Genomic DNA, 17,428 nt, shown 5'->3' on the forward strand with positions numbered 1-17,428 from the left:
GTATCAAAGAAATGGAAACAAAGTTGATGTCTATTGATATAAGGATATATAATAAAAATTCATCATGTGACTATAATAGGATATTACTGTGCCATAAGAAATACCAGTAGAAGACCTAAATGAACAGATATAGAATAAGGTAAACACAACCAATAAAATATCAATGAGAATAGAAAACAAAAAAGTGAAAGTGAATGCTATGTAATTTTAGTGACTAATATTAGCCTCCAGAAGTTAAGAAAACATCACTATGTTGATGTGCTGGTTAGTTTTAGTTAATTTTTTAAAATTTTTTCCCTTTTATTCATTGTTGCTAAGGATAACTGTGATGGGGGGAAATAGAGGGATATATCTAGAAATAAAACTGATAAAAAAAAAATCAAAAGCCATCAATTACAAAAATTTCTTTTGAAGAAGAAGAAGCTAGATGGTACAGTGGATAGAGTACCAGCCCTGGAGTCAGGAGGACCTGAGTTCAAGTTTAACTTCAGATATTTAACAATAGCTGTAAGACCCTGGGCAAGTAATTTTACCCCAATTGTCTCACCTCTCAAAACAATTAAAGAAGAAAGTAATGGGTACAAAAGGAAGAGAAGAGTCATAGGGTATACTTTTATTTGGACAACAGCCACTATGTTCTCTTAAATCCTCAACCCCAAACATATCTGTTGAAATACTAATGATTCTTTAAGGTTTAACTTAAATGCTACTCCCTTCATGAAACCATCCTTTGTTTGAATTTGTAATTCTTTTTCCAGTCTCTCTCCTCAAAAGCACTGCATTTAATCTTCTTAAAAAAAAAAAAAAATGATGCAACTAGGCTTCTAGTTTGATAATCTTTTGAGGATTTGATATGACAATAGCACACAATAAATAACTCAATTATAGAATTAAGAATTATATTCATATATTTCTGCCCATGGTTTTGTACTGCTAGTAAATGTCTGAGATTTTCCTGTTTTTCACATCAGAATAGTGATTGAATTAGATGGTGACTTGGACTAGTACTCCTATAATTAGAAAACTTTCAGGTAGTTTTCTAATACTGATAGAATCTTAGCTGCTGCCCCAGTCCCAATAATCCTCTTCTTTTTCTGTCTGTCTGTCATTCCCTCTCACTAAGAAAAAAGGACCTTTTCTATACATACCTTATCTGAAATAAATCCAATCTAAATCTCATCTAAGATTATCCAATTTTTCTGCTTTTCCCAATTCTCCTGTTTTTTCCCTTGCTTTCTTTTCTATGAAACCTTTCCCTTGCTCTGGTGGACTGCTATCGCCTTCAAAGAGTCTAGCCTACCTGAGGGTATAAACCTCATCAAATTCCTTTACTTGATTTGAGGAAGGCCTGAGTCTTAATTTTTAGAGATGACACCACAGCACATGCCCCAGTTCCATAGCAATACTCTAGCTAGCATTTCTATAGGATTCTAAGGTTTGCTAAGCTTTGTCTGCCTGTCTATCTTGTGAGGATCAAATAAAACATACAGATATGTATGTAACAACCCTGATAGGTCAAGGATAGTTTTACCCCCATTTTACAGATGAAAAAACTTAGGCAAAGGTTAAGTGACTTCCCAATGTCACACAGTTCATAAATGTCTGAGAGTAGCTTTGAATACATGTCTTCCTGACGTCAGGTCCAGGGCTCTCTCTATTCAGTACTGATTACTCACTATATCTGGGACTGGGCATAAGAAAGTATCACTGCTATCAATTTCTAGTGCTCTCTGTCTCTCTTCTACTGATCTTGTATTATACTTCTTTCTCTGTGTCATATATGAGGCTTTTGAGGATAGGGACTTGTATAAAAAATTTGTCATTGTACCCTTAGTGCCCAACATAGAGGCTTACATAAATGTTTATTGAATTGAATGGAAAGAACACTGAACTTGGGGTCAGGAGCTCTATGTTCAAACACTACCTCTAACATTTATTGCTTCTGTGAACCTAGGCAAGATTCTCAGAGCCTTAGTTTTGTCAGCTGTAAAATAGTGATAATACTAGGTGAACCACTTTCCTTACAGTGTTGTTGTGAGAAAAGTATATTGTCAAACTTAAACCTAAATATCTTTAAGATGTTATTGCCATTCTAAGATTTCTAAGATCTGTGATCTTATCAATATGGGCACTCCTAATAATGCTTATAATAATTATTAAATTGTATTAATTTAAATAATATTGAAGTCCTGTTTTGATGCCTCACCATAGTATGAAGGTGAGTAACCCTGGATTCTGGAAGGCAATTCCTTTGGAACAATTCCAAGCTAAAAGGATTTTGGGTATGTATGTCTGTCATCTGAAGAGGAAACACATCACTAGAACAGTTGATCACTAGGTCATGGATGTTTTGGTTCATAGAAACTCATAATCCCCTTCCCACTCACCTTAATGGCATGATGAGGCATCACAAGCTTAATGAGTCAGTAGAGTGACATTGTAACCATAAAAACTAGTATGATCTTTGACTACATTGAGAGGCATAATATCTAAGACCCAATGTCCAAAGGTCATTCTATTCTATTCTGTCCTAGTCAGACAATTTTGGGAGTATTGTGGTAATTCTGAACACTCCATTTTAGAAAGAACATCAGTAAACTGGAAGAGTATCCAGGGAAGGGCACCGAGGATCAGGCTTTGAGGTTGTTCTATGTCAGGATCAGTAGAAGAAAGTAGGTTATTTATCTTGGAGAGGAAAAGTTTTAGAGGGAATGTCACACTTCCTAAGATATTTGAAGAGCTATCATAAGAAAGATGTGATTAAAACAATTCTGCTTGGGCTCAAAAAGGCATTATCAGGAAGCCAAAAAAAGTTAATCAGAAAAAACAAACAAATATCTTTCCCCTCCCAGCTCCCTAATGAGAGCTATCTAAAAATGGAATGAGCTACCTTGGGAGAGAACATAGGTAATATGTAATAGATAATAGGTGTTAAATAGGTTTTCCCTCACTGGAGGTCTTCAAACTGAGGCTAGAGGGCCATTTATCAGGTATGTTTATTAGTAATTTCTTAACTTTTTTTTTTTTTTTGATCCCGACCCCATCCTTTGGCTGTCTAATGAATTCTATGAGCTTTCCCCAGGTTAAGAGTTTCTGTTTTAGAAAAACTTCTGAAGACATTAAAGTGAACTAGATGGCCTTTGAGATTCTGTGTGACTTTATTTTCATTTAATTAATGATATTAATAATGTTTAATAAAAATGCTAAGTATACATATTTTTCCATTCAGAATCCCTAAAAGTTAGAAATCCTGAGCTGGTAGGAGGAGAAAGAGAGAAACTGGGATTCTGGTTGTCCTCCAGGCCTGGAATGCTCTCTGACTACTGATCTATTGCCCTGACTTCCTTTTATTGTTATTGTTATTGTTGTTGAGTCATTTGAATCATACCTGACTCTCTGTGACCCCATTTGGGATTTCACTGACAAAGATAATGGAGTGGTTTGAGTTCCAACTAACATCTCACCTTCTGCAGAAAGACTTCACCCCCATTTCTCTTAGTTTCAATGTCTTCTCTCTGGTAATGATTTCCTATTTATCTTGTAGATAGCTTACTTTGTATATATTTGTTTGCATGTTATTTTCTTCCTCTCCCCATTCCCCTTTGAAGGGGAATCTTTGAAGGCAGGGACTGACTTTTGGCTCTTTTTGTATCCCCAGCATTCAGCACACTGCCTGGTACATATAAAGCACTTAATGTTTATTGATTCGATTTGAATTGACTGGGAGGTCACACTGGGACTCAAGGGAAGATTTAGATCTTAATTTACAAAGCTATGAGAAAACAAGCAGGCAAGTGGATGACTTGAAGATTAGACAGCAGTTGGAATTTGATGCCAGATGAAGAAAAGATGGAGAAAAGTCACTTTACCTCTGTCATGCCTCAGTTTCCTCAACTGCAAAATAGGAATAATAATAGCACTTCCTTCCCTTTACCTCCAGAAATTGTTCTTAGGATCAAGGATGATAATACTTATTCCTTTCAGATACCTCCTCTGTGCTGAGTCACTGTTCTTCATACACAACTTCCTAAAATGTTTTTCTTTCTGGAATGTATTATTTTATTTTTGGTTACTAAATTTTGTCTTTATCGATTAATTACAAAATACCATATTTTGAATATTAAGTTTTGATGTTGTTTTGGATATAGCTGTGGAACATGTAATTGAAATGGGAAAATCCCGAAGGGACTCTAGAGTGTTATCAAAAAGTCGTGGTGGTCATACTATAAGAACAAAAGGATGGAGTCCCTGAGAAAAACTTTAGAAGGAAATGGGTAATCAGAAAGGATGGCCTAGGACTATGTGGTGCAATTTGCATTGTTGGATGGAATAACCAGACTAAGGTCAGAGAGCTTTTATTTATAGCTTGGAGAGGAACTGTGAATACTTACTGGATGTCAAGAGTTATTAAAAACCCTCGGGTCTCTGAATTTGTTCTTTGCTATTTGTTGTTCAATCTTGTCAATTTCTTCCTGACTCCATTTAGAGTTTTCATGGCAAAAATACTGAACCGATTTGCTATTTTCTTCTGCAGCATATTTTACAGATGAGAAAACTTAAGTAAACAGGGATAGGTTACTTGCTCAGGATCCCACAGCTAGCAAGAGTCTAGGGCTATATTTGAACCTAGGTCTTCCTGACTCCCAACCAGAACTCTATCTACTATGTCACCTTGATATCCTCTTTGCTATTATTATGTTTTAACATATATTTCTTTTCTTTGTAATATTACGTGCTTTTATTTTATGCCCTTAGAAACATGATTCTAAGAAGGGCTCCATAGACTCCATAGTCTATGGAAAGTGACTATGACATAAAAATATCAAGAACTCCTGTTCTAATTGTTGATTTACATAAGTTTTCTTTCTTTCTTCCTTCTTTCCTTCCTTCCTTTTTCTTCCTTCCTCCCTTCCTTCCTTCCTTCCTCTCTTCTTTCTTTTCTTTCTTCCTCTCTTCCTTCCTTCTTTTCTTTCTTCGCTCCTTCCCTTCCTTCTCTCCTTCCTCCTTTCCTTCCTACTCCATTCCTTTCTCCCTTCCTTCCTTTTTCTTCCTTCCTCCCTTACTCCCTCCCTCCTTCCCTTCCTTCTCTCCTTCCTCCTTTCCTTCCCACTCCATTCCTTTCTCCCTTCCTTTCTTTCCGTCTTCCCTCTTTCCCTCCTTTCCTTTCTTTCTTCCTTTTTATTTTTTATTCTCTCTCTTTCTCTAAAAGTCAGCATGTATTTTCTCTTTTTTCCTACTCAATAATATTTTATTTTTTCCAATTACATATAAATTGTTTTTAACATTTACTTTTTTAAGATTTTGATTTCTATTTTTCCTCCTTCCTCTCTCCCCTCCTTCCTCCCCAAGATAACAAACAATCTGATATAGGATATATATGTACATTTTAAACATATTTCCACATTAGTCATGTTGTGAAAGAAGAATCAGAACAAAAGAGGAAAATCACAAGAAAGAAAAAACAACAAGAAAAGTGAAAATGCTCTTCATTCAGACTCCATAGTTCTTAGTCTGGATGTGTATAGCATTTTTCATCATGAGTCTTTTGGAATTGTCTTAGATCATTGTATTGCTAAGAAGAGATAATTCTAAGTTGGTCATTGCAAAATGTTGCTACTACTATGTACAATGTTCTCCTGGTTCTGCTCATTTCATTCAAACATCACGGTTCATGAAAGTCTTTCCAGGTTTTCCTGAAATCTTCATGATCATTGATGAGGTTTAGCATTAAATGATGAGGTTCAGTAACAATTCCTAGTTTGAATATGAGATGCATGTTGCAAGGCAATGTGAAGAATTTACAATAGCATATTGTTTTTTTGTTTTTTTTTTTTGCTGAGGCAATTGGGGTTAAGTGACTTGCCCAGGGTCACACAACTAGGAAGTGTAGTGTCTGAGGTCATATATTTGAACTCAGGTCCTCCTGACTTTAGGGCTGGTGCTCTAACCATTACGCCACCTAGCTCCCCCGACAGTGGTATATTTCTGAGAAGAGGTTGTCAACAAAATAAAGATGTGAAATAGAGCATATAGTTAGCAAGGAAAGAAAAGAGTTTTAACAATTAACAAGGGAATAGAAGTCCCTAGTAGAGCTCACAATTAATTAGGAGAAAAGGAATGAGATGGGAGTATACCTTTGATTGTAGGATAAATCCATAGAGGAGCACCTTAAAAGAATGATTTAGCTATAACAAGAAGAAAGACACTAGAAGGTAGAGGCTGTGCTTGGGTAACTCGGAAGGGATTCATCAAAAATGGAGTAGGCCAAGTGCAGATTTATAGGGGAAATTTAACTTCAAGTGCTTGACATCACAACTTGGCTTTCTGATTGGATACAGTAAGATGGGGTTTTTCACGGCATCTACAGGGGTAGGAGTATAAGGCTGAGCTGATCCCCATTTGTGCTCTTCCCTGATTTCCTCAGGGAGTATTATAATCATTTATACTTTAGGCTTTCTTGGCTAATCCTACCAAGTTACCCAAGATCTCACACTCATCATTTCTTATGGAATAATAATATTCCATCACATTCATATATTCGTTTGTTTAGCCATTCCTCAACCCATGGATCTCCCCTCAACTTCCAATTCTTTGCTACCACAAAGAGAGCTGCTATAAACATTTTTGTTTGTATAAGCATATATATAAACATAGTATGTTTATAATGTGATCTTTCCTCCTTTTTATCTTTGGGATACAGACCTACTAGTTGTTGCTGGATCAAAGGATATGCATAGTCTTATGGTCCTTTCAGCATAGCTCTAAATTGCTCTCCAGAATAGTTGAATTAGTTTACAACTTCACCAACAACTCATTAGTGTTCCAGTTTTCCCACATCCTTTCCAACATTTATCATTTTCATTTTCTGTCATATTAACCAATCTAATAGCAAACCCACCCCTTTCTCAAATTTAGCTGTTTCTGTAGAGGATACCACCAACTTTCCAATCATCCAGGTACACAACCTCAGACTCCTTACTTTTGCTAAAACTAAATATCTAAGCAGTTAGTTTGGACATTTATACATATATTGTATTTAACTTATACTTTAACATATTTGACATGTATTGGTCGACCTGCCATGTGGGGGAAGAGGTGGGGGGAAGGAGGGGAAAAATTGGAACAAGAGGTTTTGCAACTGTCAATGCTGAAAAATTACCTATGCATATATCTTGTAAATAAAAAGCTATTTTAAAAATATCCAAGCAGTTACTAAATTTTGTTTTTATTTCCCCAACTTCTCTCTGGTTCTTCTCTTCATTTCCAGAGCCACTTTCCTATTGCAGGCCATCATTGTCTCTCACCTGGACTACAGAAATAACCTCTTACCTAATTTCCCTGTTATGAGCTAGTCCCCACTCCAATATACAACTGTACATTGCATAATAGTAATAATTGTGTCTATGTAAGTGATTTTCCTAAAAAATGGAGGTTAGACCATGTCACTGCCCACTCATAAACATCATTGGTTCTCTATTAACTCAAGGATCAAATGCAAACTGTTTCATATTTAAAATCCTTAAAAACCCAGTCCTAATCTATTTTTTTATTCTCTTTTTGAAATAGCTAGATGGCACAGGGGATTGACCTGGAGTGAGAAAAAAAAACTGAGAGCAAAAAACTGCCTTAGATACACCATTTAATGCTGAGCAAGTTACCATGCTTTAGTTTCTTCATCTGTAAAATAGAGATTATGATGGCACCAAGGTTGCTGGGATGAGAGAATGAGATAATGTTTGTAAAGCACTTTGCAAACCTTAAAGCACAATTCTAATATTATATAATACTTCTCTTTTTGTATCATTGCATCCAAACTTGCTTTCCTGTTGTTCCTCATATGTACAAAAACCACAAGTAAAGTATCCAAACATAAAAGGGAAATTGAAGTGTGATGATATCCATTAAGTGGAACTTAAACCACTTTTCTTCCCCATTGGCTATGTTGATTATTATATAAAGAGAAATATGACTCATGCTGAAAAACTATTACATTCATAGATTGTTATGGACTGTTGTTCTATGTGTTTTTCAACATAAAACTATTTAAACAAAAATGAAATTCACCTGTTTGGCTAGCTATATTAATCAACTTAAGTGAATAATTACTATCAAACCATTATATTCAACTCTATTCTATCCTTCCCAGAGATTTTTCAAAAATTAAAAAAAAGAAATATACAATCACCTTGTTCTCAAGAGCAAAAAGGTTTTCATACAAACAATAAACAGAAATTTAAAAACACTCAAAATGATTTATTTCACTTTCATTTCATTGTGATATACAAAGTACATGTATCCAACATATTAACAAATATACATATATTGGGAGTAAGTGCTCAAAAATATTTTTACTGATGGGGCAGCTGATCCAAAAAATTGGAAGAATATTAGAAGGGCAGGTGGAAGCAGGGGTGTTTTTTAAGGTGGATAAGAGAAGGGTTGGGGAGACTAATGGGATATTAGCTGACTTTAGGCACTAGAAGGTTGCCATGCAGGAGAAGACAGATTAGACTTATTCCGCTAGATCTCGACAGCGCTGAACAAAGAGCAATAACTGCAGAGAGGTGGATTTCAGCTCTTGTCATTTACAGCTGTCCCAAAGTGGAATGCGCTGTCTGGAGAGGTTCTTAATGGAGATCTTCGAGCATTCCATTATTGCGGATGGAGTGGTTTTGTCACAGATTGGCTACTGAAGTCCCTTTGGGGATTCGGGGCTTGTTAATTACAGCAATATCAGGTGTGTTACTGCTGCTGTGGGCGCGGGAGCCAGGTAGGAATGCAAGTCCAGTCCTGATCCCTGGAGACGTGAGAGCCTTGAACGCCTTTCCACTCTAAAATCTCCTTCACTCAACTAGGGAGGCAGTGAAGAAAGAACTCCCGCAGGACGTCCCTAAACTAGGAGTGCTAGGGCACAGACAGAAGGTGAGAGACGGGTAGCAGCAACTTCAATCCACGTTCTAAAGAGGCTTGGTCGCTTTAACAGACAGAACTAGCTTCCTATTTCTTCTTCGATCTGGATTGGGTTTGATTCCTCAGGTCTGAGGCTCCTACCCTCCCCTCTGATGTTGGATTCTGGTTGGTCTTCAGTCTTGATAGTGGGGCGGGGGCTGGAGAGAAAGATGATGGGAGGGGGACTTTAAAGGGAAGGGCGGGGCTAGAATCTTGCTAGGCCTAGAATGAAGGATGGGCGGAGAAAAGAGAGGCGGGACTATCAGTCAGAGCCGGGAGGGGCCGGACTGGGAGGAGAGGGGCGGGGCTGGGGCTGGCCCCAGGCCGGGGGCGGGAGGCGGGACCGCAGACGGTCTAGGCGCCGGAGTCGGAGGCCAGTTCCTGAGGCTGCCGCCGCAGCACAACTACTTGAGGTGGGCGATGAGAAAGGGAACGCTGAGCCTAGGTGAGAGAAGTTGGTTGGCGTACGGCGGAGGCCGGAGAAAGGACGGGCACAGGGACCCGGGGAGCGGCGGCGGCGGGTGAAGGGGTACTTGGGGGGCGGGACGTCCCGCTGCGCCAGCTGTAAGCAGCTGGAGCGGGAGGGAGACCGTTCTGTAGCCAGCGCCGCCCTCCCCCTGCCGGGGCCCCGCACAGCTGGGCAGCCCGCGCGCCGCGGCGGCGGGCGGGTGGGCAGGCTGGCAGGCGGGCGCGCGCACTCTGGAGCCAGGTTGGAGCCGGGCCCGGGAGCAGGTGAGCTTCCCCCGCTGGTGGGGCCCCGGGGGAGGGCAGAGGAGGAGCCGCAGCCACCGAGGCTGCGCTCCCTTCTCCCGTGGCAGAGGCCCCGAGGGGCGGCAGGCCGGGGCCGGCCAAGTTCAAGTCTCCTCTGCGCCTCAGGTGCGGGCTGGACGGCGCCGCCTGACTCTTGGCCGTTGACCGTTCCTGCGGCGTGGCCGGCTCCTAGGGCTGTAGGGGGCCCCGTGCGAGCCCGGTGCCCGGACTCGTTTTGCTTCGCGTTCCCCCGCCCCCTGCAGCAGCAGCCGCCGCCGAGAGACACCTCCCCTTCTCCCTTCCTTAGGGCCGGCCGATCGGGTCTGGCGGTGACCCCTGCTGCACGCGGGGTCCTCCTAGCTGTCCATCCCTGCCCTCCAGCACTCCAGCCTGCCTCTGTGCGGGGCTGGCCTGACGCCGGGTGTGGGGATACGGAAAATAAAACTACTAAAAAACATCTTGAGTTTTATGAATGGGCCTCAAGTGCCAGTTTAAAAATTGGTTTAAGCTCCCTGGGAGGGTCTGCAGAAAAGGTGTTACTTTTATGTCTATGTTTATCCCGTGCTTGTCCCTTTGCTTTTCTGGTGGAGAAGGTTTGTGGGAGGAAAGCGCTTGTAGCCTTTAAAACGTATTTTTTACCCATCATATGTCAGTAAAAAGACTATGACCAATTACAAAACAAACAAACGGAAAACTTGGAAATTAACAAGTGATATCTGGACAAGGCCCTCTGCTAGTCCATTTGTAGTAGCGTGATATATTGTTCGAGACTTACTTGGCTGCTTGTAAAGATTAAAAGACAGTTTTAGAATCAGAGAGATAGATGAATTCTAACTTGGCCTTAATGAACTTTGCTAAATGTAGATTGATTATAGAATTCAAGAAACTACACAATAGTTGTTTCAGATAGTCTACATATTTCTTTTGCAAAAAAAAAAAAAAAAATTGTATTTGGTACATAACAGGTTGGTTACTCAAAGTCATCAGTTGCCATAGTAACCTGTCATAGATAGTAAGGGCAAATTCTCTTCCTCCTCCCAAGCCCTGGAATCACATTTATCACTAGGTTCTGTAAAGGCTTATGTTTTGCTAGAATTCAAATTTGGACGAAAAGTATGAGTGGATTTTTCCAAGTGGCTACAAGAATTAGAATGCACAGAAAATGAGTTTACTGTATTATTAATGTATTGTGCCAGAAGGCTTTGAAGAAAAACATTTGAGGAAAAGACATTGGTTAAATTAGAAAGGAAGCATTATATATTGAGTGAAATTGGTGTCATTGAAGAGGATAATGAATGTGTGAGAGGAGAATCTGGTATTTGGGATGACATTTTGCAAATAATTTAAGCAAAAAAAGGGGTTTTTTTTTGAGAATATTAGAGCTAAGCAGTTTTTGTACTTGAACAACATAGTGATTGTGTACTTGGGTGCCTACTCTGTTAGAACAGCTGTTTCTATCTATCAGATGACTTTTAACACTCAACGGCCCTTTTGCTTATTTCATTGTTATTACTCAGAGTTTAAAGAAGTTAATTTCTCAAATTTCTATAGAATGTGTGATTTACTTTTTTGTATGTTAAAAAAAAAATTTTTTTTTTAAGTTTTGAGTTCCAAATTCTAACCCTCCCTCCCTCCTCTTCTTTGAGGCATAAGTAATCAGATATAAGTTATATAAGTGCAGTTATGTAAAACATTTCAAATTGTACAAGAAAATTCAAAAGAAAGAAAATTTAAACTAGCATGTGGCAATTTGTATTCAATCACAATATCAGTTCTTTCTCTGGAAATAGAGGGTATGCTTCATCATTAGTTCTTTGAGATTGTCTTGAATTATTGTATAGCTGAGAATAGCTGTCATTCACAATTCTTCATCTAAAGATATTGTCATTGTACATTGTTCTGGTTCTGTTCACTTCACTATGCATTAGTTCATACAAGTCTTTCCAGGTTTTTCTGAAATCATTTCTTAGTATCACAATCTGATACCCATAGGACAGCTAGTTGGTACAGAGCACCAGTCCTGATGGCAAGAGGACCTGAGTTCAAATCTGGACTCAGACACTTAATATTTCTTAGCTATGTGACCCTGGACAAGTCACTTAACCTCAGTTGCCTCAGCCAAAAAAAAAAAAAAAAAAAGAAAAAGAAAAAGAAAAAGAAAAGAATAAATAATCTGATACCCTAGTTTATATAGCCATTCTCCAATTGATGGGCATCCCTTTGATTTCCAATTCTTAGTCACCACAAAGAGAGCTGCTGAAAATATTTTGTACAAAATTTTTGTACAAATTGATTCTTTCCTTCCTTTTTCATATGTCTTTGGAATACCTAGAAGATCAAAAAGTATGCAGTTCTCAATTTAGTTGTTTAGTTATCAAAATAGTTCCACACTGTCCTACAGAATGGTTTACAGTTTACAACTCTACCAACAGTGGATTATTCCAGTTTTCTCACATCCCTTCCAATATCTAACATTTCCTTTTTGTCATCTTAGTTAATAGGTATGAGACGTATCTCAAAGTTATTTTAATGTGCATTTCTCCATTCAATATTAATTTAGAGCATTTTTTTTATTGACCATAGGTAGCTTTGTGAGATAGGTGCTATTACTATTTCTATTTTACAGACAGGGAAACTGAGACTTAGAGATTGACTTGTTCGGAATGACTAATAAGTGTCTGAGGCCAAATTTGTATTGTTTTTCTGACTATTCATCCTTCCTGGGAAGTGAAGTGATTTTCCCAAAGTCACACAGAATATCTAGTAGCTTCAGGTATTCTTGGCTCCTAATGCAGTGGTTCTTCCACCATACCCTCCTTTCTTTTCTCTACTATATTAACTCTTAGAAAGCTAAATTTAGCGACATTTGTATCCAGGAATAGGTGATATTCTTCTGAGTGGAGATTAACAAACTGATGCAAATTAAGTAATGATGGCAAGATGTTTCACAGAAAGATTTAATTAAATGGTGATAAATATGTAGTGGGGCTAGGTAGAATAGCTTTATCTTATTTAAGCCATAATCTCTTTGGAGCTATCAGAAGAGTAGTACTGTCTGAATAGAAGACACATTGGGATGGATTCTTGGGAAAGAATTCCTTGTACCCTGTTTGACTTTATACTCTTAGAAGAACATTAATGCTGGTACAGAATGCCTCACTTCCAGAAAGAAAGATAAGTTCACTAGGTGGTACAGTGGTTTGTTTGGTATTGAAAAGGAAACAAGGAAAATGAAGGAAAACACAAATTGAAAATTTATGTGTGTCTGCTTCTGTTGTTTGAAAAATAATATCTGCCTACCTTTCACTCAGAAACAGAGATTTATGCCACATAGAGATTGTCTCAAGTTCAAATGGAGACTCCTTAATATAGATTTCTTTGGAAAACTAGGCAGAAAACATTTCCAGTCCATTTACTTTATGTAATAGAGAATAATAGTAATAAAAATAGCTAGCAATCCTATAGCACTTTAAGGTTTGCAAAGTGGTTTTACAAATATTACCTCATTTTCATCCCCCAAATAACCCTGGGAGTAGGTGCCAATATTACCACCACTTTGCTGATGGAGATACTGAGGCAGACACCAGTTAGGTGATTTATCCCAATGTTTATACAAGTGTTTAAGTCTAGATTTTAATTCAGATTTTCCTGACTCCAAGTTGTCTCATTTCTTCCTTGCCCTCTAGCTGCCTAAGAAAGAAACTGAAAGTCAAGTCTTTCCTCCTTGCCAGTTCCCTTGGGGCTTTAGGCTGTATCTGATAAGCCTGTTGTCAGGTCCTATTCCAATTGTTGATTATAAAATTCAGTATCCCCATCCTTTTACTTGTATGTAGGTAGATTTTGAGACCTCTCTCAGTATGAATATCTAGGAAATATCCTGGACAGACAGCTGTTTTTTTCCACACTAGGAAAAACTGGGCTTAGGAGGGTTTTTTGTTTTAGGGTTTTTGTTTTGTTTTGTTTTGTTTTTGCCAGAGAAACACGGTGGCCTAGGCAGCAGTGGCCCAAATTGAACAGGTCACTTTGGGACTGCTTTATGCATGTTGAGGCAATGTAGCCCTTGGAACTGGTTGTGGGAACTTTTAGAATGAGAAGGTAGTTGTTGAATGTCCATTTGAGACAATAGGTACCAGACTTCTTAAGTATGTTTCCCCTTTTCGGCCCCATAGGGAACAAATTGATTCCTTAGTTTATCCTGTTTGATGATGTTACTTTTCTAATTTCTGTTAAAATAGTTTGAATTTCTTTTGCTGGTTAAATAAGTCCAATTGATCTAACCACTGGATCTGGGTACTCCTTCTTTTGCCCTAGAATAAAAATAAGTGAGAAAGCCATCTTTACTGCCCCGGAAAACTCTTTCTCTGCCCCAGCCCTTGCTCTTCCCCTTCTCTACACAGAGAAACCTCTTTGCAGGAGTAGAGTTCAGGGCAGTGACTAAATTAGGGACTACTTAGTGGGAAGAGAGAGATTATACCAGTGGACCCAGTTGACAATGCTCATCTTCCAAAGATGGGGGACCAGAGGAAGACTTCAGTACATTTTTCCTTTTGGCTTTAGTCGACTTGAAATCTAGCAGCCATAGACAACCACAAAAAGGTACATAAGTGTGAAATAATGTATCTTCTTGATATCTCAAGCTTTTTGTTCTTTATTTTTCACTTTTCCTGGTCAGTAAGGATCCTCATTCATTTCCTTTATTATCTTATTCTCTTCAGTGCTCACGTATTGTTGCCGGCTTTTCTCTTGAGTGTCTCTGTATGAGTTTTGAAGGTCCAAGGAATTTCTATTCTGTACTTTTTACAATAGTGCGATGATTAAAAGGCAAAAGAATCATAATCTAGAAGCTGGGAGGAAACTGAGAGGTTATTAAGCTTGCCTCCTTCATTTAAAAATTCTATGTTACAACCCTCAGTTTATATATCTGACTGTAAATTGGGATACTTAGCAAATGTGTGAAACAACTGAAACAGCTGTAGAATTATTTCCTGTAAAATGGATTAAAATACAAAAATTTTGTGGTGGATAGAGAAGTTTTCCAACTCTAGCTCTTATTTCAGCTTGAAAATTCTTTGATTCTAGGACTGCACCTTCCTTTCCCATTTTACCTCCCCCCATACACATACCTCACCCTACATGTAAACAAATTTTACCATCAGGAATTGTTGAGCAATTAATCTATAAAAAGAATTAGCCAAGAAAATGACCTGCTAGTACTATACAGTACTTGAAAGGGAACTTAGAAGTTATCTAGCTTCAATGTTTCAACTCTGTTAGTTTCTAGTAACAAGTTAACTTAAATAATAATACATTCTAATTTTAGCACAGAGGTAGCTTTGAGTTTTCAAAAGCTATGCTATCATTCAGGAAGAGGCAGCTGATTGTCTCAGTGGGTAGACTGCCAGGTACAGTCATAAAGACCCAAGTTCAAATCCAGCCTCAGACATTACCTGTGTGACATTAGACAAGTCACTTCATTCTGCTTGCCTCAGTTTCCTCATCTGTAAAATGAGCTGGAAAAGGAAATAGCAAATACTTTGGTATCTTGAAAACAACAAATGGGTCAAGAAGAGATTAATTAATATGATTGAACAACAACAGATCATTCTGAAGAAGTTTTGAGTATAGCAACAGACTGAAATTTTTTTTCCTTTTTTTTAACTTTTCCTGAGAACCAATTTCACTAGTAATGAATATCACTAGTAGACTGATCAGTTAAAAATTGTGAGGAACAAGGAGTTGCTGTGAATCCAATATGTTGTATTAAAAACTTGATAAAAACTTTCCAAATTAATTACACATATACTATATTCTGATACTTGGTGACTTCAGTAAAAAAGGTAAAAAGAGGATGCGATGAAATGTATAGGAAGGAAGGCATGGTTCAGGAAGAAAGAAAGAAGCTTATAAAGTTGAACAGAAATCTCACACCTTTATATCATATATCTTTTCTATGAGAAGCTAGTTGGTACATGTTGGACATGACAAATTCCAAAAAATGAAATAGATTATATTATAGTAGGTAGGAATAGGCTTGTTATTGATTTGGGGTGTTATCCCTGAAAAAAAAGATGTCTATATAATCAAACCATGGACTTATTAGAACTAAAATTAGAGTTAGCAAAAAGAAATAAGAATAAGATGGTGTATAAGTAAACTCAGTTTTGAACCATTTAAACAAATACTGACAATAAAAATTGGGAAATAAACAACAGAAATGACATCGATGCCAGTTATAGTAATTTTGTACAGAAATTTAACCAATATAAATTAATTGTCACACCAAGAAGACCAAAAGAGTCCAGAAAATATCTTAATTAACAAATAAGCTGACTTTTAATTTGCTAAACAGAGAGTGAAGAAGCCAAGTTAAAATATAAACTAATTTGTAATTCTTACAGTGAAGGATATGTAGACAACACTGTGAACAGTATCAACTCATAAAGCAGAGGCAAGTGCTTTTAAACCAGTTTAAAGAGAGCTTGGCAAGGCATTCAACTAAGCAATGTCATCTCAAGGTCATTAAAGGACAAAAATGAAAGAAAGACAGCAAATGAAAGAAAACATGGAAAAAACTTGTAAAAATTATTATGACAAGTTTCTTCCCCCACCCTTCATAAAGGACAATGGAATTAGTATACCTGGACCTTAACATCACTGTTCTAGATAAGATTATGGGGAACTAGAAATAGCACAGTAGGGAGCAAAGATGGGAAAAGCAGCTTGATTGGCCAAATTATATAAAGAAATTCTATATCAGAAATGACACCATTTGAGGGCATAAAGAACTCAAAGTATTTGAAAGAGGGGCAAGTACCAAAGACATGAGTGGAAAAAATCTTAGACCTTATTGCTGCTGGAAAAAAAAAGGAAAACAGAGAATTTCAGTAGTTCCTGACTTGTATGCTTACTTTCTAATTTATACAAGACTTTTTGAGAATCATCTCTGCACAAACAGTTGACCTTCTCATTAGGGTAATACTAGAGAAAAACCATCTTGGTTAATTAATTTGGGCTAGAGTTGAACAAGAAAAGTAAGGCAGGCCAAATTGCCTTTCTGAAATTGCAAACCTCTTTTGACTCCAAACTTCCCATGGAAGCAAAGTTTCTTCTTAATATATATATATATATATATATTATACAACACCTGCATATATTATGCTGGTGTTGTGTGATATGAGGACATGAAATAAATAATCTCCAAATATTTAAAAATGAATATCTCAGGGTAATAGTAGTATATGTGAATGGACTACATTTAACTAATGAGGAACATGAAGGAACAGAACTAAAAGCTAATCAAGAAATTATCTGATATAAGAAGTGATAAGAGCATACCAGGATTAACTTGGGCACCAGCAACCTTAGAAGCCCAGGACAAATTGATGAAGACCTCCAGGATGTTTACAGTGTCAAATTTAGGGACTGGAATTGGAGATGGAGCAGGGGTGGATAAATGATCATCTTTGTTGGAGAGAACTTTCAAATTGATTAGATCACAGATATATTTGAAAATAATAACTGGCATTTATATGATGCTTTACGTTTTGCAAAACACTTTATAGATATTATAATATCTATATATTATCTATATAATAATATATGTATATAATATCTAATATTATAATATTTGAAGTTCATTGTGAGGAAAGTATGTTGGGTTCTAAAACTTAAGAGTAGTGGTTAAATGATTCATTCAGTTCCACATAAGCATCAAAGGTAGAATTTATAG

At 37.6% G+C, this 17,428-nt stretch overlaps 1 protein-coding gene across 8 annotated transcripts in view; it reads left to right on the plus strand.

Moving 5' to 3' along the window:
- Positions 1-9,286: 9,286 nt before the first annotated feature.
- Positions 9,287-17,428, plus strand: part of TEX2 (testis expressed 2) — a 133,130-nt gene continuing 124,988 nt past the window's right edge. For 4 of the 8 annotated variants that reach the window (XM_074260820.1, XM_074260828.1, XM_074260826.1 and 1 more), the window contains exon 1: positions 9,288-9,394. The gene's annotated coding sequence lies outside the window, so the exon portion shown is untranslated. Of the gene's footprint in view, positions 9,395-9,544; positions 9,682-17,428 lie in introns of those variants that run through there. The other 4 variants (XM_074260823.1, XM_074260827.1, XM_074260821.1 and 1 more) reach the window with 4 other exon arrangements.

Source organism: Sminthopsis crassicaudata, chromosome 4, assembly GCF_048593235.1.
Source record: "Sminthopsis crassicaudata isolate SCR6 chromosome 4, ASM4859323v1, whole genome shotgun sequence".
NCBI classification, from domain to species: Eukaryota; Metazoa; Chordata; class Mammalia; order Dasyuromorphia; family Dasyuridae; genus Sminthopsis; species Sminthopsis crassicaudata.